We start from the raw sequence: 22,359 nt of genomic DNA on the forward strand, positions 1-22,359 counted from the left end.
TTTGCTATCTTAGTATATTAACTTTTCATGGGTGAAACTGTTTACCCAGCCTCTTTAGAAAAGGTTAGTCTGGTCTTATCCTTAAGAAATTCTGTTCAAATTAACGCTGTGACAAATTAAATGTCTTCATTTTTGTATACACTAAAATATCAAATGGAAATGATGATATTTAGTTGTCTAATAGTAAATGTTCTCTGTAGTACTGAAGGACTTCCTAGATTATTGATAACAAATTCCCTCATCACTTTCTGAGTGAAATTTTATAGGTTTGTGTGTGTGTGTGTGTGTGTGTGTGTGTAAAATATAATCAATATATGTGAAAGTTTTAAGTTTTTTAATTTCAAAAAATATTTAAATATTAAATTTATTAAAGATATTCCAGGGTTTTAAAATAACATATAATGATTATGTTTTTATTTTTGTTTAAGATTACAATTCATAATTGTTGTTTCATTAACTATTGTGCGTCTATGCTTTTCTAAGTTTTTGTTAGAGACTTGCATCTGGTCCTCAGTATTCTTGTAGAATTGCAATGGCACATCAATATCTGTATACGTTATTAGCTTTTCAAAGAAACAATTCTGAATTTTAAATTAAATTAGGCTTACAAAAACTATACATTTCAATATCATTAGTACAACTGTAAATGCACAAGTTAAAAAAAAGACATTAATTTTGAAAGCATATTGAAGAAAGTTTTTTATTTGGTGGCAGGTAATAGAAAAAAAGGTATTTCATTTCCTATGATTTGCTTATAGTTTAACCAGTAAACATGAAAACCCTTTGCCTGAAGACATTTCTCATTTTGAAAAGCACTGAATATTAATTTCCTACAACAGTCTTCTCAGAGTACTCATTAAAATAAAACCTTCAATTAATTTAATTTTAACTAGAAGCCTTGAGTCTCTTAGCTACTGGATCACATGCCGAACTTGCAAAATGACATATTTTTATTTCTTTCTAAAGTATAAATTTTCTATATCCCTGGAAATATTTTGATAGTATATCATAAATCTGAGTCTGGGAAATTGTAAACTTATATAAAACTCATACACATAAAGAAATAAAGAATATACATTACTTACTAAAATCTATAATAGCCCTTCCAAAAATATTTCTTAAAATTATTATTTGTTACAGATAATGCTAATTTAAAGACATACATTGCTCCAGAAAACCACTATATGATGTCATCTATAAATGCATTAGACCTATACATGTAGAAGTAAATTTATTAATGTTACCAAGAGTGCTCATAACTGTAGCTAATTAATTGCTTGTGACCACACTGGCATTATTTCATAACAATGATAGTAGTCTCAACTTGGTAAATTTTGAATCAGTGGGAACTGATAGATTCATTGATAGACTGAGGTCAAACTTCCCTATGCAAATCAAACTATGTAATACAAAAAATAAAATTCTTGACATATGCTTCTTCAAATCTTCTATCTAAAACATTAAGCCTACTGGTAGAATAATTCTACTTTATTTTACTGTCAAATAACTTGAGTATCACTTAAAATAAATTATTAAAATTAACACTGATTTTTAAGTGGACAGGATCTCTTTAATATTTGTTTCTGTTATTATTATTATTAAAAGATGGAAACTTGCTGTGTTTCTCAGGCTAGGTTCAAACTCCTGAGCTCAAGGGATCCTCCTACATCAGCCTCTAGTAGCTGAAACTACAGGTATGTAATATTTAGCTTTTAAACATGGTATGTTCTAGACTTTAGAAGTAGAATATTTGAATTATCTGAAAATATTGAGCAAGTGACTAAAGTCTGGGAGCCTGAGAAACTATGACAAAATTATTTAGAAGTAAAATTAGTAAAGAGGTCATTTTTCATGGTCATTCTTTGAATGAAGTATAAGTAACAGTAAGCTATTCCAAAGGTCTGGGGAGATCAGTATACCTTTGGAACTCTTTGGTTTTTTCCAAGGTCTTAATCTTGGCAAGATTTTGAACTTTGCTGTCACAAACATTCAGCAAGTCAAATTAGCCTGTGTTAGAGGCAGAATTTTTTTATTCTTTCTTAACCAATTTAGCTCTAGTAGAACTTTGAAAGATTTATTGCAAGACATAAACTTTACTGGTTAAGTTAGCGAAATCAAATCAATTATAATATCAAAATGGAAGAATTCAATTCAGAACTGATACTTTTCATCATTGGCATTTTAAAATAAGAAGTCTAATTTTGTTTTGAGGGGATAGTAGTAAATTGCTTTTTCTTAGCAAAATGTAAATTAACTTTTATTATAATTGCAAAATAAAATACATGTTGACTTGCAACATCACATTCTGTTCTCATAAATACAGTTAGTATCTATTCATGGCCATGGTTGTCATGTAATAGTGAGGGAAAAGGGTCTCTGGTAAAATTGGAAACGCTTGAAATACTAGTGTCTAGGCACTGACTCACTCAATGCTAAGAAAATAAGACAAGGAAAAGAACTATTAATATATTATGTACTTCCTGACCAGAAATAAAATAAGGATGTTACAAGAAAGACTGCCATAGTTAAATTGGTATTTGTATAACCCAAGCTAACTATGGTTCATGTACCAACCCAAAAGGTTTAGAAAAACATTGGAATCATATTCCACTTCAGAGAAGAAAGATTAGAAAAAGACACTGACTCTTAAAACTAGTAGTGTTGATGACCTAAGCAGTAAGAATGACTGAAATAGCCAAATTAATTATCTTAACTCTATGTAGTTTGCTGACTTCTGGAAATTACAGGAAGAACAAAGTTTATGAGTAAGGCTATGAAAGAATCCTGAAAAGAAATTCAAATTGGTCAAACTGTTCATTTTCTTACGCTGTGAAAAGGTAGAATTTTCTTTTGGAGAAAGCACAAAGTTGCATGAAGAATTTCTTAATAACATAACAATCTATTAAACAAACTGGTGCTTGCTAAATATTTTCAAGGCTTTAATGTCTTAAACTCATTGCCTGAGCAGGGTTAAGATGGTACTAGTATCTATAAAGCTGCATCAGTATGGCTCTAGGGAAAATGGAAGCACCTTGGTAAGGGGCTTATTTTAATCTAATGTTTTATCAATAATTGGGTTTATAATAAAAACAAATTCGTTTATTCTAAAGATTTAGTGTTCAGATGAGCATGTAGGGCATAGGTCCTCTGAGCTCACTGAACCAAGACATTACCTAAGACACAGACATTGCTCAACCTCCCTTGGGTTACCCTGTCAAAGCAATGGCATGACACGCTGACATAATATTACCCTGGGGGATGAGTACTGGGCTCTTAGTCTTGTAGAACTGCTTTATCCACATGACATGTTGGCTTGTCATAATTCTAACCTCCAGTTTTCTCTTAAATATTTTTGTTGTTGTTCTTGCACTTGTGTTTTGGGGCCTGAAATTAACATAAGAAGAAAAGAGAACTTCACTTTTGGTTTTGGTGCGATATTGCTGAGATGCTGTCTCCAATGTAAAACTGGGACAACTTCATCGATTTTTAATTTTTTAAAGAATTTTACTTATTTTACTTTAAATTCTTATTAGGGTTTTGATAATAGGAAAATTTTTATAATGATCAAGTAAGTGGCATAATAGTTTTGACATTGTATTATTAAGATTGATTTTATAAGGTCATTTGAATCATTATATAATCTTCAGTGAGTTATAATTAACCCTGTTCCTGGGAAAAATAATTAAGATGAAAACATAAAAATGTGTAATTTGGAGCTAGGGAACAGTATGGCCTTGGGTTTCTGTAACTAGTGTATCTGTCTAAACCATTTCAGGTCTTTCTGGAGTCAAAAAATAAGCAACTAAACATTGCTATGAGAAGGATACATGTTACATTAGAAAATGAGAGTAAAATAACTATGCTAAACAGATACTCCCCTTCCCCAAAGAATATGGGAATGGCTTAAAGAATAGCTACCATGCTGGGGAGCCATTCACTTACGGTTATGCCCAGTGGTTAAGAAAACAAAATGGAGGGAATTGCATGGAGTGAACAATTTCATCTTGTTTCCTGTGTTCCTGAATATAGAACAAGATCCTCTAATATGGCTATGCACCTGGAAAAATTACCAATAAGATGTCTCTTTACTTGTTTCACCCTAAAGGAGGAGTGAGGACAGACTTATCCAAATAATGTAGACAGACTTATCCAAATAATGTAGACATTTTGTGATCTCCACGAAGAAATAGGATAGACCCATCCCCCAGAGTTTTGCTTGGATGTCAAGACTGATGATGCCACATACACACCAAGAGGTTAAGGAAACAGTTTATTACTCTCATAATGAGACTTTCTCAGGAGAGCAGGGCAAGCAGCAAGCAGGTCCAAAAATGGCTTGAGAGAGTATGGAAAGTTGCCTGGCTTGGATTTTTTGTGATTAGGGAAAGGTTGGGGCGAAGGCTCCCACACATGGGCTAGGGCTTAATTGCTTTGAACTGGCTTCCAAAGAGGGAGTACCTGTGCTTTCTTTTCAGCTTGCTCAAATATGGGGCAGAAGAGGAAAAGGGAGTGGTGGGAATTGAAAGCTGCCGTCAGTAAAACATAAACAATGAAGTCAACACCTTTATTATAAATTAGAAGTAAATTCTATTGGAGAAAAATTTCCTCCGAAAGAGACAAAGGATGAGACTACATCATGGCAAGAAAACTATGTGTGTAAGAGATTAGAAGTGAAATTTATAGCCTATTTAAGCAATACAGTTTAGAGAGATACAACGGAAATTCTCTTTCAAAAAGGTAGAGTGAATTCAAATTTGAGTACCTAAAACATGATATTGGAGAGAAGAGGAATTTAAACTCTTGAAATTAGATAGGTATATAAAACAATTAAGTAGGAGAAAATATGATAAAATATATTTATGTTTTTCTTTTATTTTTCCTTTTCTCTCCTTCCATCTTTTACCATTTTAATGCAATTTTCTCACTACATTGACTTGTTTAATTCTCCTCTCGATTTATTTTCTTTTTTCATTTCCTTTTAGACAAATGTTGATACGTGAACAAAAGCAAATATTGGAAGCATATAATTTCCTGTCTGGTTTTTAAAGTCCTAATTTAATTTCATAAAAATTCCATAGTCTTTCTCTTAACCATACTAAATGATTATCTTTAGTTTTTGTTTATTCTTCTACCTTACTTTTGTTAAGAAAAAGCTGTAACTTTTCTCTAAAATTTCTCTGAGACATGGAGCTTAGCGAAATGACACCACCATTCAAAACATCCCTGGAGAGATCCCAATTTAGAGCTGTAGATTGGATTTATATTCACAAGATTTGGTGCAAGAAAATAATTATTTTTGAAATATTGTTACTTCTACAAATAAAAATGTCGTATAATGATGTTACTGAAAATTAAAAGCTTGTTTTTATTAAAATCCAAAGAGGAAATAAGATAATGAATACTTCTTAAAATATAATTAGCACAGCTTTTTTATGGACTTGGGATTCATATTTCAAATCATGAATTTGTATTAGGAAATAAAGTAAATGTACTAGTTAGATACATTATTTTCCTTTTTATCTTCTTTAATGGATGTATCTAAACACATACCTATGTTACATAAATTGAAAATATTCGTAGAAAGCCTATAGTCCAACTCACTTAACACATCTGTAAACTAAAATGCTTTTAGAGACCCTGGCTTGCCAGTGGTAACAAGTCTGATAGGAACAGCCTTCCTGAGGCAAAGTGTGATTAACTAAAAAGATAAATAGATAACTTTAAAACTGTAGCACTGAGGATGTAGAATGACCATGTAATATCAATGTCATGGGACAAAAATGTGATCAATTTTTTTAGATATAGCTATTTATTTATTAGGCTGTTGTAATACATATACTGTGAGAAGAAAACTGTAAAGTTGACCTCATAATTCCCCATGGAAAGGAAGCAAACCAACCGACAAAATGTTTTTATGGATCGTTTTAACTGTGGAAAGATTTTTCTTAGGTTAGAGTTCAAACAAATCAAAGAATAACTTTCTCTGAAAAAAAATAAAAATTTAAAGGTTGGGTATGTACAAACAGGAAGAGAGGAGATAAAAGGAGGTGGAAGGTACTCAACAATGTAACAAGATGCTTGAATCAGGGTAGAAGATGTGACAAATGAAAGTTCTCTGACAAGGAATCAAAGACGGATGAAATAATAGAAACAGGATACAAACATGTCTAAATTTAATTTTGCATTCTATGCTAGGATTGGATGAATTACAGTTGTTGTTATCTTGATGCGTAGGGTAACTAAGTAAAATGGGACTATATTTCTCTCACATTTGTGTTGCAAATAAGGAAATTATTATAGGAAGCAAGAAATTTGAACGTTCTTAAAGGTAGAGGAAGCTGCAAATGTAGCTCAGAAGTGACCAGGTGTAACAAAAGTCCCCTAAAATCTCTAGCAGGCATTTTAAAGGGTGCAGGGTTCCCAACCATACATGGAATAGGATTTGATCCAATTTTCTTTCAATGCCAAAATAAAAATTATCCAGAGCTGGCACTTAGTTATATAATTCCAATGGCCTCTGTACAATAAATGCAGTTTCCCTATCAGTATACATAGTTTCAAAAAGAACATTCGGAAGAAATATTGATAAATTTTATGCTTTACATAAAACAATTAGTTTTTAGCAATAGAGATTTTAAATTTTATTAATATTATTTTTGATTGACAAATCATAATTGATCATTTATGAAGTACAATGTGATGTTTTGATATTTCAAAATAACTAAGAGAGTAAATTTCAAACGTCTTATCATTTTTTTTTTTTTTTTTTTTTTGAGACAGAGTCTCGCTCTACCGCCCAAGCTGGAGTGCAGTGGCAGGATCTTGGCTCACTGCAACCTCCGCCTTCTGGGTTTAAGGGATCCTCTGGCCTCAGTCTCCTGAGTAGCTGGGACTACAGGTGCATGCCACCACGCCCAGCTAATTTTTTGTATTTTTAGTAGAGACAGGGTTTCACCGGGTTAGCCAGGATTATCTGGATCTCCTGACCTCGTGATCCGCCCACCTCGGCCTCCCAAAGTGCTGGGATTACAGGTGTGAGCCATTACACCTGGCCTATTAAAGACTTCTATTGCATTAACAGTGTTAATACTTGTGAAAGAAAATTATAAAATACAATTAAAAATAGCAGAAAATAAAATCAACTACCCATAAAATTTTACCACTTAATAAGAATGATTATTACTAATCTAATTAGACAGTTTTATGAAATTATTAAATGAGATATCATATAAGCATTTTAATATTTTATAAATGTCTTTACATTTTAGTAAATAATCTTTTTTCAAAAAACACTTTCTTTACATAAAGTAGTATCATAATTTACATATGCTTACTCTTTCATTTAATGGCAGATCATAAAAAGGTTTTCATATCAGTACATGTAGCTCCTACTTATTTTATATACAGATGAGCATCTATAATCCAAAAATCTAAAGTATGAAATGCTCCAAATTTCAAAACTTTTTGAGTTCTAAAATGGTGCAAAAGTGGAAAATTCCACACCTGACCTTGTGTGACAGGTACAGTCAAAATGTAGCAATACAACTCAGTTTTTTAGAGTCCCAAGAGAAAAAGACTCTCCCAGCCCATATAAGCTGTGATATCTTTTTCCACTGCATGCCCAGATTCCCCCAGGGAAGCACACACACTAACGGTTTTTGTTTTTCGTTTTTTTTTTTTTTTTTTAGAAAAAAAAAGAAAGAAAAGAAGAAGAAGAAAAGCATGTGGTCAGGGCCAAATGCACCAGTGGCAGGATCCCCACAGTACCCTACATGGAACCAAAACCTATGGGAATTGCTCATTGTGATTGTTTGCGTAGTCTCTGCTGTATGGTATAAAGATATTGTTGAAAATGTCAAAAAAGTCTGCAGATATCCCCTATCAGTAACTGTGATACCAAAAACAATAAGCATTTATGTTTATCTATGGCATAGAAAATCAACCTGTCGGAGAAAGACAGCAGTGTAAGTGTGAAATGTCTTACAGAAGAGTATGGTGTTGGAATTACTGCTATATATGGCCTAAAGAAACAGGATAAACTGTTGAGTTATATGCTGAAAGTGATAAACGAATGTTAATGAAAAATAAGAAAACATTGCATAAAGCTAAAAATAAAGATGTTGATTATATTTTGGAAGAGTGAATCTGCAAGTGTCGCAGTGAACACATGTCAGTAATAGTAATCATAAAATAAGCCAAGATCCATCACGATGAACTGTAAATTGAAGGGAACTATGAATATTCAACACACCAGTTGCAAAAATTTAAGAAAAGACATGGCATTAAATTTTTAATTATTTCTACTGATAAAGCATCTGCTAATCACAACGCAGCAGATAAATTCATTGAGGAGTTTACACAGATCATTGCAGATGAAAATTTGACACCAGAACAAGTCTTTAATGCTCATAAAACATTGTTCTGATGTTATTGCTCCATAAAGACACTGACCACAGCTGATGAGGCAGCTCCTACAGGAATTAAGGATGCTAAGGATAGAGTAACTATGCTGGGATGTGCTAATGCAGCAGGCAAGCTTAAGTGTAAAGTTGCTGAAATAGGCAAAATTTGGCATTTTTGCTGCTTTAAATGAGAGAATTTCTTATCAAGGCCAATTATTATGATACAAAAGGCATGGATCACCAGAAACAGCTTTCTGATTCATTTCACAAACATCTTCTACTAGTGGTTCATGCTTACTTCAGGAAAGCTGGACTGGGTGACAACAGCCCTCAAGTGAGAAAAAAATGACTGACTTTCTTACATATGCAAAAAATATACCTTCAGAATTCATCAGTAAGCTTGAAGAAGTAGATATCAAAGAAGTTTTATACATTTATATTGAGGCTATAGTTGTTCATTCATTGACCAATGGTAAAATAGCCAAAAGGGTTGTAAATTAAGGCAATCTTGATAATAGTAAGAATACAGATCATATTGTTAACACTGAAGAAAAAGTGCCCATATATGACATGGTCAAAAAGTGTGATGGGCTTATTTAAAAACTAGAGCAGTGTGCATTCATAACAGAAAAAGATATTATGTCAGTATATAAAATCAAAGAGAGGCTTCTAAGACAAAACATATGTTTAATGAGGCAGAAGACCAGAGGAAACATCTTTAAAAGATGTCTAGTAGAATCCCTCCTTATCCCCAGAAGACCAGCTTCCTGGTGTCCCCACTGCTTCTGATGTTTCTTCTCACCTAAAAGAAAAATACGCATACAGCAACTTTTAAATCAATACACAACATTGTAGGTGGTGACTGAAAGCCTGCTGTTGTTTGTTCTTGCAGTTGTTTAACAACAGACACAAGTATTCTGGTGATGCTACTACTTTAGTTACCCTGAACACGTTTTCACTGTATTAACTGTATTTCTTTTTTACTGTTATGTACTTATGTATGAATAAAAAAAAAAAGATTGCCTGTTGGTAGCATATAAATTAAGAGCCAACAATGATGGTGATGCCAAACAACCAGATTGTCCCCATGGGTGGCTGAAACAGTGACAAACTTTCTTTTAAAAGAATTTTTGCTTAATTCCAATAGTTTTTGGGGGTACAAGTGGTTTTGGCTACATGGATGAGTGTATAGTGGAGAAGTCTGAGATTTAGTGCACTTGTCATCCGAGTAGTGTACATTGTACTCAGTAGGTAGAGTTTTTCTTTTTTTTAATTCATTGGCTTCCTTCTGAGTCTCCATTTCATTATATCATTAATATCGCTCTGAATGTCTTTGCATACACATAGCTTAGCTCCTACTTAAAAGTGAGAACATATGGTATTTGGTTTTCTCTTCTTGAGTTACTTCACTTAGGATAATGCCCTCCAGCTCCATCCAACTTGCTGCAAAAGACTCTACTTTGTTCTTTTATATGGCTGAGTAGTATCCTATGACACCTTTATTTTATGATAGTTCAATGTACATGAAGTTTGTTTCATTCAAAAAATTATTTAAGGTATATATAAAATTATCTTCAGACTATATGTTTAAGTTGTATATGAGCAATAAATGAATTTTATTTTTAGACTTGGTTGGGTCCCTTCCCCAAGATATCTCATGTGTATGTAAACATTCCAAAATCCAGATGCACACCCCCCCCCACACACACACATACACACACATGCAATTTATAAACTTGATTTAAAATACACTAAAAATGCTATACTTAAGATGCTGAAAAATTTGTATAATTAAAAAATGTAATTTCTGTCTCCTACTCCATTCAAACTTACCCCATTATTACTAAGTCAAATAAATTACTTTCCATGTGACTGTGGACAAATGGATTTACCTCTCTAAGTCTTAATCTCCTTGTCTGTAAAAAGAGCTATAGTCCCAATGAAATACAGTTGTTTGTTTTGAGAATTAAGAGAGAAAATATATCTAATGGTCTTCCTGGTGTCTGGAACACATTTGTTACTCAGTCTGTGTTAGCCCTAACTTACAGATATGAATCATATTATTTTTTTCCTAGTAATGCAAACGTTTATTAGATACTTACTAACTTAGTTAGCTAATAGTGATTTCCAAATTAGGTAATTCTATATTTATGAATTGACATGTTTCTTTTGGTCTTGGTTTAATTCTCCCCATGAGAGAGAGAGGGAGAGTATCCTTGATAGTGTTATTAGTGAATATCGAGGCAGATATATATAATTTTCTAATAAAAGGGTTTTCAAATAGATACTTTTATTTAGAACAAACTACTAAAATTTACTTAACTGATAAAAACTTTTAAAAGGGTAACTCTAAGAAATATATTGAGTCAAATTACTTACAAAGCCAAATTTGTCCTAAATATATATACTATAGTATTTTATATATAGTATAGTATATATTATATATAGTATAGTATTTTATAGAATTTAGTTAATTTGCACAAAAATATGCTGAATGCAAGCAGGCAGTCAGCAAGCAGTTTAAAAAGTGTAGGGAATTTCTAGTATATAGGAAAGCTATACATTAAAAAAAGCTATACAAGTTCTCATACATCATCCTAGTTTTAGTAAATGGAAAGCAGATATTAAATTTGTGTCAAGTCGTTACATTAAGCTTACTCTGATATCCTGCTTTTCATAATTTTACATCAAGTTTACTCTCATGTTCTGTTAATCATAAATCTTTACAAGCACCTCAGTAGCTCCCACAGTGTAATTAGCACATCTGATTAGTCACGTCCTTCAACCTGCTTCAGTAAAGTTATATTAAGTTCATTTTCCCATTGTAGATATGTCTACATATATATACACACACACACACACACACACAAATACAGGCACATACATACATATAGCTCCCATTCAGGGTATTTAGTAATCATTTTCATTTTTATTTATTCAAAAAAGCAACCCTTTGCCTTACAAATAAATTTTATACTTTAAAATAAATGCCTTATTATGTTCTTTGTTTTTTTCTTTTTTTCTAAACTCTTTCATTTATTTTTATTTCTTAAAAAATTAAATAAATGCTCCCAATGTTATGGATTTGGTTTTGATTTCTACTATGGCTGCATTCCACACCTTTTGATAGGGAATATTCTCAACACTCTTATTTTCCAGGCACTAAGTCAGTGTGGTTTTACTTGTTCTCTGATACTGGAATTAATTATTATTTTTTTCAGATTATATTAATCATCTAATTAATTAGCTAATAACCAAGTAACGTGTTTGTATTTGTTTATAGTTTTATTAAAATGCCTGTAATATTGACATTTATATTGTCAGTGATTTTTTTCCTTGATTTTTGCTCTTTGCATTTATTTATATTTTTTGGGATTTACTATATGGTCATTTTTCTGTTTCCTAGACACTTAAAGAAAATTAGAAACTTTATCTAACATATCAAAGTGGAGGATTGTTTACCAGCTTAGTTAAAGGATTTACAGTTGACTAAGTAGACTTGTGAAGAGGCCAAGAACATGAATAAACCCAGCAGGGAAATATGAATTTGTCTCTTTCTGAGAAAACAGTTTTTGTCAAAACATCGTGCCAGACTTTGGTTGGTTGACTGCCATTTCTGACACCGAAATGACTTTTACTTTTCATACAATGTCACCAGACTGCCAACCACAGTGTAAGAACAAACATACTCTAGATGCCTTGTGGCAATCAGTGGCCCATCCTTGATTGAACAAATTTGGCCTAATTGAGCCTGGCAGAAATGTGCTGCCTCAGGAATCTTTTTTCTCAAGCAGAAGTAGCAAACTATGGTCTAAGAAAAGGGTGATCATAAAATTCATTAATTGTCTAAACTGGACATATTCAACAATGAAAGGGGTTCTATTAATGCTTATTCTGAGAAAACTGTCTTGAGAAAATCCTGAATTATAATCTCCCTAACTGTGATCTAAATGAGCCTACAATTTGTTGATGGGAAAAGGATTTAAATTAGCTAGCAATGGTTAAAAGGTCAGAAGAATTTACATAAGAATTCACATTGCCATTTTCTCTTGAAAATCATTATGAGATTTTAACAATGAATGTTCCGTACTTGGTTCTCAGGGAACTTTGGAAAGCTGACTCTAAGATTGAGCTAAATGGGCAGAAGGTTAATTAGGGAGTGTCCTTAGGATCAATACCTGTGGAAGGGTGGGGTCTAGACAAGTTGGCCAGAGGGAGGCAACCCCAATGACAGTTTGAACTGACCCCAGGAGACACTGTAGAGTTAAAATGGTCCAACATAGTGTCCACATTTATATTCTACCTCAAACTAGCATTGGTTCTGTGGTGGCTGGATCAGATTACACTGGAGGAGGCTGTTGTTTACAATGGAAGCTATCCTGGCTAGGCACCGTGGCTCACACCTGTAATCCTAGCACTTTGGGAGGCCTAGGAGGGCGGATCGCCTGAGGTCAGGAGTTCCAGATCAACCTGGCCAACATGGTGAAATCCCATCTCTATTAAAAATGCGAAAAATTAGCCCAGCGTGATGGAGGATGAGGTGGGAGAATTTCTTGAACTCGGGAGGCAGAGGCTGCAGTGAGCCAAAATTGTGCCAATGCACTCCAGCCTGGGTGACAGAGTGAGACCTCATCTCAAAACAATGAAAAATGAATATATTTTTTAAGTGGATGCAATTATTGAAGAAGCTAATTGCTGAAGTACATCTACGGAGGTAGGCACTACTTCCTTGAAATGGTATCTTGGTGGTATGTGCTCACTAAAATAAATTATTACTCTTCAGATCAACAATCAACTAGAGATGAGGAACTTCCTCATGTTATAAGGCAGCATTTCCAATGTTTTCTACTTGCCCGAGTCACACCTTGCTATTTTGTTCTTGGCCTCTGTATTGATTTGAGCCAGTGACCTTTGATCTACAGCTTTATATGTTGCTGGCACTACCAAGTAATCATTCTGTTCTTAGCCTCCTGTGGGCTCCTAGGAGCTTTGCCAACACTGATGACTTTAAATTCCTCAGAATAGTGAGGAGACCAGTGGCTTGCCAACCCAGTCAGACTCATTGCTCCCTATTTAATCAAATATTTTATTCATTCCCTTAACTAACCTGAAATGAAATTCAGAATTATGGCTATATACATTTAAAAAGTATAATGCCCTAAGTATAATATGAAGGCATAATAAAATATAGAAGAGTTTATAATAAAAATATTTTATACATAAAAACTTGGAGATAACTATACAAGTGGAAATACTGAAAGAGCAAAATGCTTGTGCCTGAATGTAGAAAATCATAGTAAATGTCATGAGTACAACTGTAGACAGAAACAATTTTGTGATAACCTATTAAAAAAATATAAGAAAACAATGTCCCAAAATGAGGAATGCCTCATTCTACGCCTTGTAAAAAAAAAAAAAAAAAAAAAAAAAAAAAAAAGCCTTTTTAAAAATCTACATACATAGTAATTACCTTACTGTAAAATTCATTGAGTATTAAATATGTACAGAAATATTTTGTATTTCTGTGAAAAATAAAGATTCTTGACACAGTTATTAATAAACTTGTTTTTACCTACATGAGTAATCAATACATCGTTCAAATTTTGAGAGATGCAAGATACAGAGCAGATCGTTGTTATGCAGAACTGTTGAGAGCATTGCCAGATTTCAAGCATTTCTGGCACTAATCCAGTAATTGTCAATAGCACCTTTCAATCAATAATGGCTTCACACTGGAAGACCCCTGTTAAAAACCACTGGACCAAAAGAACTTTAATCAAATTTACCAATCCACTTGACAGTCCTTGCCCCATTTTACCTAATCCCCAGTGGTTCATCATCTCCGTTGCTTTTCCATTAAGCCATACTGTTACAGGAAGACAATTTGTCAGTCTGTCTAGAGCCTCGTCTACCCTATATATATCAAACATTCTTCATAATTTCTGGCATTTAGAAAATGATTTACCCTAGCTTCCAGATGATACATCTTCCATATTTCTTCATTTCTTAGGCTATTTCTTATAAACTGGAAAGGAGATATTCAAATGTGAACTCATGCCAACACATTTCTGGGAAGCTCTAAATATTTAATTCTGCAAATGGAAACATTCATTTTAAAGAGATCTTGTTATCCTAATCTTATATTGAGTATTTCCTTCAGGAGAAAGCATTCTCTGAGAATATATGAAAGATAATTTTGACTGTCATTTTTCCAATATGATTACAGAAACTTCATTAAAAATGATTGGGGGCTTTGGTATTATATTTAGAGAACAAGCTTAATGTCTACAATATATACACAGGATTTAATAGATTCAGTAGGCTGAGGGTAGCAGCATGGTAATAAAACACCATCAAAAACTCGCATTTCAGTCCCACTTTTGTCAGTAACTAGTTATGTGAACCTAGATAAAGCATTTAACTTCCTTTGGCTCCATTTTCCATCTGTGAAATTATTGAGTTGGAAAACATGATCTCCAGTGGCTCTTTCAGTTCAAAAATCCACTAACTCTGTTTTCATGATTAACTTTTCTATATTTTTCAGATGTTAAATTGGCAATAAATTAGGATTTGAGATTTTTTTTGGAAAGCTTTTGACCACATTTTTCAAATGCAGACGTTTGGTTACATATAGAATTTCCCTGATGCCTAATGATCTATGACCTCAATTGCCTCCAAGCAGATTATCCATCTGCTATCTTACGTTGGCTCTGAAAATATAATTTTAAAATGTCTTCAGGAGAGTAGTTCCATGGAATATGACATATCTCGAGACACAACAAGGCATGACCCATTTCAGCATAGGTGGAGGGGAACTGGAACCTAATTTACTTAGTAGTAGGGGCAAACACCAAGGTGGCTGACCGATCTCCAGTTGCTTTCTTGTGGGAAATCTACACTGGCAGACATAACTTAACAACTCAAATGTACAACACATGATAGGTAATAATTGCAGACATGTCATTGGTTTCCAAGAACAGTATAAAATAATAGATCACATAAATCAATGTTGACTGAATTTAATATTAACACATATTCTTCATTCATTGACTACCGATTGAATGTCTGCCATGTGTCTCTGAATAAAAAAGAGTTTGTATGTTGATATTCAACATTATGTAAATCATTCAGTGTAGGAGACAGTATTAAACAACACTCAGACCTAAGTAGGGAACAGTAAGCAAAAACAAAAAAAAGAGGGAGGCCCATCTTCATGAAATTGGAATATTACCCAGACCATTAAGTGGACTCAAGTTAGAAACAATAAAGATGCAGTTAGATAAACTATAATTCAGTGTAGGATTTTATATAAGGAACAATGTAAAAGTCTAGTCTTCATTATGTCACCAACTAAAGACTATTAGTTGCCAGAGCTCATAACTTGTACTTCCTAAATATTTTCTTTGAACTTTGTTTTCCAAAAGTCTTCTGAGTGTTCTCAGGCAAGCTTAGGCTTATAGTCACAAGGTTTCTTTAAGATCTCCAAAGACGCCGGGCGCGGTGGCTCAAGCCTGTAATCCCAGCACTTTGGGAGGCCGAGACGGGCGGATCACGAGGTCAGGAGATCGAGACCATCCTGGCTAACATGGTGAAACCCCGTCTCTACTTAAAAATACAAAAAACTAGCCGGGCGACGAGGCGGACGCCTGTAGTCCCAGCTACTCGGGAGGCTGAGGCAGGAGAATGGCGTAAACCCGGGAGGCGGAGCTTGCAGTGAGCTGAGATCCGGCCACTGCACTCCAGCCTGGGCGACAGAGCTAGACTCCGTCTCAAAAAAAAAAAAAAAAAAAAAAAGATCTCCAAAGACACAGGCATTTAAAGACAGCAATCAATAGCATAAACAAATTAAATACAAGCATAGCCCACATTAAATTTTATTTAAAAAATGAAATTATCTTTTAATTTTGTGATATATATATATATATATATATATATATATATATTTTTTTTTTTTTTTTTTTTTTTTTTTTTTTTTTGAGACCAAGTCTCACTCTGTCGCCCAGGCTGGAGTGCAGTGGCGTGATCTGGGCTCATGCAACCTCCACCTCCTGGTTTCAAGTGATTCTCCTGCCTCAGCCTCCAGAGTAGCTAGGATTACAGGCATGTGCCCTCACACCCAGCTAATTTTTGTATTTTTAGTAAAGACAGAGATTCATCAAGTTGGCCAGAGTGGTCTCCAGCTCCTGACCTCAGGTGATCTGCCCACCTTGGCCTCCCAAAGTGCTGAGATTACAGGCATGAGCCACCTTACGGGCCTTTTATAATTTTCAATGAGCTATGATTTTTCTGCAAACATCCTTCATACACAATGTTTTTGTACTTTTATAATTTAAAGAAAATTTTATTTTTGTGTCCCACTGTGACTTTAAAATATACCCATTGGAAAAAATTCTTCCCTTACTCCTGGAAGATATTTTTGATGATTTTCAAGTAATACGATTTTCATGGTCATTTAATTTTACTAAAACTGTACCAATTTAGAAATTAAAATACTCAGCTCTATGTTATAATCCAAACTACGAATTGGATATAAATTTTTACATGACTCTTTCTGCCCCCCAGCTGGGGCTTTCTATAGGTAAAAGGAGGGGAAGAAAATGAGATTTTCACCCATTTAATACCTTATTGTTTATGGACACTTCAAGGTTTAGGAGACTAGGAAGAAAAGAGAGTTGAATGATTACAGATTAAGATCAGAAAATTTCTTCCTTAACTAGTATTGAGGTAACTTAATAATTATATCATGTAGTAATTCCATTTTTAACTTTTTGTAGAACCACTAGACTGTTTTCCAAGGTGGATGCAACATTTTATATTCTCACCAATAATATATAAGGATTCTAATTTCTCTGCATCCTCACTAACATTTGTCATTTGCTGATGGTTTTATTATAGACATCCTAATGAGTGTGAAAAGATATCTCATTATAGTTTTGATTTTCATTTCCTTGATGGCTAATGCTGTTGAGTATATTTTCGTGTCCTTATTAGCCATCTATATCTCTTTGTAGATAAATTTTGAAAAGTTAAATGAGGTATTTGCTAGGTCATAAAGTCATCTAATGATGTTAATAAATTTAGTACATTTAAAATAATATTTACTATTTTTTCATACATGCTCTAAAAATGTTAAATTGTTGAGTAGGTAGTTCACATTAGCTTTCCTTAACTTTTCAAAACTTGTTTATAAAATAGCTATGCAAGCTATAATAATCCTTAAAAATGATAAAACTAAGACTGAGGGAAGCTGAACAGCTTGCCCGAGCTTGTACAAATATCACTGGAGCAGCCAGGTTTTTCTTAAATCTATGCTTTTTACATTGAATGTGGCTGTTGAGAAGTCAGTTAACACCTGAGAAAGATTTTGGAATAGTTGAGAAAAGACAAATTCAGGGAGAAGCATAGTAATAATACAAGGTAATAAAGTGGGGAAGACACAGTTGAATGCTTTGAGAAGTTTAGTTGCAAAGTGAATTTTTTTTAAGATGAAGGAAGTAAGGACATATTTTTATGATTAAATCACTTAAATGGTGAAGGAGAAAGAATAAAGTAAATGATGCTGTACTATACCCAGTAGAGTTCACCAGCTCAGTCATGGGATGACAAAGGATGAAAGTCAAGAAGTGAAGGCATTAACCTTGACTCGTAGTCGTGGAAAAAGAGTTTAAGGTTAAGTCTTTTTCTGAGTGTTGGGAAAAAGAAGTAAGACAGGATTTAAATGATAACCTTTGTTTTTAGGGGAAAAGGAGCAGATTGTTGCCAAAGTTTTTTGGTGGGGATTTTGTGTGTTTCCTTTGCTTCTAAATCTAAATTTTGCCCATTTTTTTCTTCCTAAAGTTACCGTGCTCCCAAAATTACAGTTAACTGAAGTATCTGATAAGGTGGCTTCTTGCTAATCAGGCTTTTATCTGTGTTGTCTTCTTACTGACAGGTTAATTGCCTGAATTGCCTTTTTATTTTTAAGTATTCCTGAGAAGGAAATTTAGCAATTAAAATGATTTAGACTTTGCTGTTTACATAGCAGTTTAAATGACATTTGAAAGATAGTGGAGGAAATTAATAAATGATTGTACAAAATAATATGTAGCAGAAATATGTTTGTTGCTATAATTAAAACTGTATAACTTAGTAATCCAGGTCAATTTTTACAAAGAATCAACGAGTAGTGCTTTTCAAATGGCTTTAAAAATTGATTGCTTTTAATCAGTTGTATTTCAAGTTCAGGCATGGATTTGAATATTTAATTAACTGATTTTTGAAGTAATATGTTTTATATGGTTGATAAGTACTTTGTGGTACTGATACAGTGAGTATTCATAAAAGTTTAATTAACTAGAAACTTCAAATCAGTATATTAAGAACAGATTTTTATGTTTTTAATTACTAAAGAAAATGTGCCAATACTGATTTTTATTTTCCTGCTTCATTTTAAGTGTTGCTCTATATACTCACTATAGAAAAATAAGCAATACGGGAAATACATATTTTAAAATATTTAATTATCAGAAATTATAGCTCCAGATAATATTGCTAAAAATTAGAAGCATATATTTTAGACTTGCCCCCATAAAGCTACAGATCTATAAATTATACACAAATATGTACATATGTTATTTCACAAAATGGAATCCTTACAACCATATAAGTATATTTCTTTTTATACATGTTGAATATGTTTCCATGCCAATAAAACTCTATTTTTATAAATGTAAATTTGGCCATACAGAGTCTCATTGCACAATGATACCAAAATTTGTGTTATCACTTCTAAATTTTACATATTAGAAATGACATTTGATTATGTATATGTGTATATCATGTATGGGATATATATTTATACACATATGTATTACATGTATGACTGATCTTATTTTTGCCTTGAGACAAAAAACTAAAAATAGAATTTAAGTATGAAAAAGCATCAAGTAAAACTTTTGATATTTGACTAATTTGTCTCCAGAAAGAAAAGACATACCAATTTAAACTCCATCAGTTACTTCTGTAACAGCAGCAGTAGGAAATTTACAGCCTATGGGCCATATCTGGCCTACCATTATTTTTGTAAATACAAGTTTTGTAAATACAAACACTCATTTGTCTACATACTGTCTCTAACCACTTTCACAGTAGTTGTGACAGAGACCATGTATTATGTGTATTATGTTTAAAATAGCATAAATTATTAACTATCTTCCTTTATAGAATAAGTTTGCCAACCTCTGTGTTATAGTGTTTCCCCTAAATATCTGGTTTTATATTTATTGATGCAATAAGAAACATAAAGTAAAATAGACTAAATTATATCCATTTGAATTTACTTAACAACTGAGAGCCTTTAGAGTATCCATCACCCAAATAATATACATTGTATCCATTAACTAATTTCATCCACCCTCTCCCACCACCTCACCCTTCAATCTCCATTGTTCATCATTCTGCTCTCTCTATTCACATGTACACATTTTTAGCACCCATTTATGAATGAGAATATGTTATATATGACTTTCTGTGCCTGTCTTCTTTCACTTAAGATAATGACCTCCAGTTCCACTGATGTTGCTGCCAAAAATGTGATTTCACTCTTTTTTTAGTAGCTGAATAGTATTTCATTAAATGTGTGTGGACATATATATGTATACATACATATACACTTATACAGCATATTTCCTTAATCTATTCATCCACTGATGGACACTTAGATTGATTGATTTCGTATATTTGTTATTGGGACTAGTGCTGTAATAAACGTATAAGTGTAGGGTTGTTTTATTATTATTATTATTTCTTTCCTTTGTTTTCGGTAGATACCCAATAGTGGGAATGCTGGATCAAATGGTGGTTCTACTGTTAGTTCTTTGAGAACTCTCCATAGTGTTTTCCATAGAGGTTGTGCTAATTTACATTTCCACCAGCAGTTTATAGAGTTCTCCCGCATCTTCCCCTACATTAATTATTTTTTGTCTTTTTAATAATGGCCATTCTGACTGGTATAAGATGATATCTCATTTTGGTTTTAATTTGCATTTCTCTGATTATTAGTGATGTTGAACATTTTTTCATATGCCTGTTGGCCATTTGTATGCCATATTTTGAAACTGTCTGTTCACGTCCTTTGCTCAATTTTAAATGGGATTATTTCTTGTTATTGTTGAATTGTTTAAATTCCTTGAATGTTCTATATATTAGTCCCCTGTTGGATGAATAATTTCCAAATATTACTCCCATTCTCCAGATCGTTCACTCTGTTGATTATTTCTTTGGCTGCGAAGAATTTTAGTTTAATCAAGTTCCATTTGTCTGTTTGTTTTTGTTGCCTGTGCATTTGAGGTTTTAGTCATAAATCCTTTACCTAGACCAATGTCAGAAGATTCCCCCCTAGGTTTTCTTCTGGTTTGATTATAGTTTCATTCTTTTATTTGAGTATTGAATCCATCTTGAGTTGATTTTTGTATATGGTGGGAGATACGGGTCAAGTTTCATTCTTCTGCATATGGCAATCCAATTTTCCCAGCAATGTTTATTGAAAAGGCTATGCTTTCCCCAATATATGTTCTTGTTGGCTTTGTCAAAGGTAAAAACCTTTAGTAGATTTATAGAGTTATGTAATCATCGCCAAAATCCTGTCGTAGAGTTTCAAAAAGATTCCTAATGCACATTTGCAGCAATTCCCCGATTATAACCCCAGTTCTTCATAACCACTACTTTCAATCTAATTTCTGTTATTAAATATTAGTCTTTTAACAAGAGTTTCTGTAAATGAAATCACTTGTGATTGTGTTTGTCCAGGTACTAGTGAATGCACCTTTGAATTGTTTCCACTTTTTGGCTATTTTGAAGAAATGCTCCTATAGACATTTATGTAAAAATCTTCATGCAAGATATGTTTAAAGTTATTGTCGTACATACCTAGAGTTAGAATTGCTGGAGCATATAGTACATATTGTGTAACTCATTAAAAAGTTGCCAAATTGTATGTAAAGTAGTGGCATTATTTTACATTTCCATTAGATATATATGAAGTTTGCAGCTTCTCAGCAGAGTCCATTATTGTCTATCTTTTTTATTACAGACATTCTAGTAGCCCTGAAGTAATATCTCATAGTGATTTTTATTTTTATTTTTTGAGATGGAGTTTTGTTCTTTAGCCCAGGCTGGAGTGAAGTGGTACAATCTCTGCTCACTGCAACCTCCGCCCCCCCCCCGCCCCGGGTTCAAGTGATTCTCCTGCCTCAGCCTCCCAAGTAGCTGCAATTATAGGCGCCTGCCACCACTCCTGACTAATTTTTGTATTTTTAGTAGAGACAGGGTTTCGCCATGTTGGCTAAGCTGGTCTTAAACTCCTGGCCTCAGGTGACACACCCGCCTTGGCCTCCCAAAGTGCTAGGATTACAAGCGTGAGCCACCACGCCCAGCCCTCATTGTGATTTTAATTTGAACTTCTCTAATAACTAATAACTTATTTCTGTGTGCATACTAGACATTTCTACATCTTCTGTGGAAAATATTTATTTAAGGTTTGCTGATTTTTAATTGGTTTGTCTTTTAATTGTTATCTACGTATTTTGGATACAAACCCTGATCATATATATATACACACACACATATGTGTGTGTGTGTGTGTGTGTGTAATAAACACGATATATATATATATATATATATATGTGTGTGTGTGTGTGTATTTTTCCTCTTTTGTGGGTTATCTTCACATTTCTTGATAGTTATTTTTGAAACACAAAAGTTCTCAATTTTTTTCTTATTGTTTGTAATTTTGGTGTATAACGTAAGAATCCATTGCAAACAACACATGACAATAAAAGATATATGCATTTTCTTTCTTTCCTCCTTTTTTATTTCTTTTTTGAGACGGAGTCTCACTCTGTCGCCCGATGGAGTGCAGTGGCACCATCTCGGCTCACTGCAAGCTCCGCCTCCCGGGTTCATGCCATTCTCCTGCCTC

The sequence above is a fragment of the Rhinopithecus roxellana genome, chromosome 14 (genome assembly GCF_007565055.1).
Source record: "Rhinopithecus roxellana isolate Shanxi Qingling chromosome 14, ASM756505v1, whole genome shotgun sequence".
Lineage (NCBI taxonomy): Eukaryota > Metazoa > Chordata > Mammalia > Primates > Cercopithecidae > Rhinopithecus > Rhinopithecus roxellana.